Below are 2,333 nucleotides of genomic sequence, written 5' to 3' on the forward strand. Positions count from 1 at the left end.
AAAGCACAGCCTGGTGTGGTGTCTCATTGGTTGAGCATTGACCTATGAACCAGGAGGTCAGGGTTTGATTCCCAGTCAGGGCACATTCCTGGGTTGTGGGCTCGATCCCAAGTGGGGGGTGTGTAGGAGGCAGCTGATCAGTGATTCTCTCTCATCATTGATGTTTCTATCTCTCCCTCCCTCTCCCTTCCTCTCTGAAATAAATAAAAATATATTTTTAAAAAAATGTAGTAAAGCACATCAGACAATTTCTAGTGCATAGTAAATGCTCAATAAATACTAGTTATTATACACATGCAACAGTGCTCTTGACTTTATAATAGCATTTATCACGCTTTTACTAACTGCTTGTTTAATTATCTGTATTCTTTTCTTGGCTATAAGCCTCATAAGAGCAGGGAGCACCTCTTTTTTCACTGCAATATTTCTAGCATCTGGTACTGAGCTTGGCATGCATGAGGGTACTCAGTAAATATTTGCTGAATACATGAGTGAATAATTTTGGATGAAATCTCTCAATTATTTTTAACATGGTGTGGGTCAAATAAAATGCATATGAGGTCTGCATTTGGCCTATGGATATCCAATTTGTGATTTCTGCCAAAAAGTATGGCTATAATAATTTAACATGAAAGTTTTTCAGACATATGTTATTAATCTTCTAAAGAACTCTAGAAGAATCTATAAACATCCATAGTATGTCTAATTTTAAATAATATAGATGCTGCTGAAACTCTGACATTTTAATAGTTAAGATAATTTCAAATATTTCTTTCCCAAACTTGTAAGAATCACAAAGTTGTTTTGTTCTATCTTCCTTTGAATTAAAAACAATTTTACCTGTTTTTAAAAATGGCAATGTGTCTTGATAGCTCTCTAATTATGGCTCATAGCATTTTACCCATTCTCAGGGATATACTGCATCTGTTATTTATTCATTATAGGCCTGGTGCATGAAAATCGTGCACTCAAGGTAGGGGGGACTGGCGGGGGGATCCCTCAGCCCGGCCTGCGCCCTCTCGCAGTGAGGCCTGGTGCATGAAAATCGTGCACTCAAGGGAGGGGGGACTGGGGGGAGGATCCCTCAGCCCGGCCTGCGCCCTCTCGCAGTCCAGGAGCCTCAAAATTGATTGCCACATATAGGGAGGCCCCGCCCACCCGCCGCAGCCCACTGGTCGGTAGCCTGGGCCTCCCTCTTTGGGGCGATCACGGAGCCCCCTGATTGATTACCCCACTGGCTGGTGGCCTGGGCCTCCCTCTGAGGGGCAATCATGGGGTGATGGTGGGGCCCCCTGACCAATCGCATCGCACCTGCCTTGGCTGGCCTGGTGCCAGTGGGTGTCATAGTGTGGTCGTCACACGGATGTTCCGCTGTTCGCTTATATTATTATAGATAACATCAATAGGCCGCCCTTTGAGGAGGACCAGAGCTACACTTCTAGAGGGAGTCAGCTCAAATTAGCCTTTGGTGGCCAGGCTCTGTGCTCTCTACTGGTCCTTGACATGCAGTCTCTCCACTCAATATTTAACTTGGTGGCATTTGGTACTTTGATACTATCTGAAAAGAAAAAAACAATGACTTAACTCCAGTCAAGGTAGCATTGAAAAGGTTCCCTGGAATAAAAATTAATATATATAGAAATGCAGAGACACATTCATTATTAGGACCAGGGCCAGAAATTCATTATGAAAAAATAATTGCAGAAAAGTTTATGTAATTAAGTACTGCAGTCTCAATAACCCTAACACATTGCTGATATAATTATGCGCACAACTATTTTAATCACATTTCAGTGGCTGTCTAGACAGACTGGTAGACTATCTGGACCTGAAATTTAATTAAGTAGAGAGAAGCAAACTCTAAAAGAGGAAAGATAGTGTATGGCTTTGGTGTTTTGTTTTTGAAGACGTGGTTTGGTGATGAATAATCTTATGAAGAGGGAGAGAGAAGAAGTTTTAGAAATGAGATATTGGGTAAAAGAGAGGGAGAGAGAAGCTGTTATATTTGTGAAACCCCTTGCAGGGATTATTCTGTAACTCAAACTGTGAACCACATCCACATTAGATTTTGTGTGTTTGGTGTTAAATAAGGTTGAAGTTTTTAAAAAATGGCTTTTCCATTTTCTATTCATCCTCTCATGATTTCTCTGTTCCCTTTTCTGCTGTCCTTCCAAGAAGGAGGTCTCTGCAATCATGGGCTATCTTTCAATTTTTACTTTTGTTAGTATATTTTGTAATAAAAATTTGACATTTGAGAATGCAGTTTTTAAATATGGACCCAGTAAAAAAACAATCTCAGCTTAAACCTGGAGTCTGGAAGAATCAGACACAGT

The sequence above is a fragment of the Myotis brandtii genome, unplaced genomic scaffold (genome assembly GCF_000412655.1).
Source record: "Myotis brandtii unplaced genomic scaffold, ASM41265v1 scaffold328, whole genome shotgun sequence".
Lineage (NCBI taxonomy): Eukaryota > Metazoa > Chordata > Mammalia > Chiroptera > Vespertilionidae > Myotis > Myotis brandtii.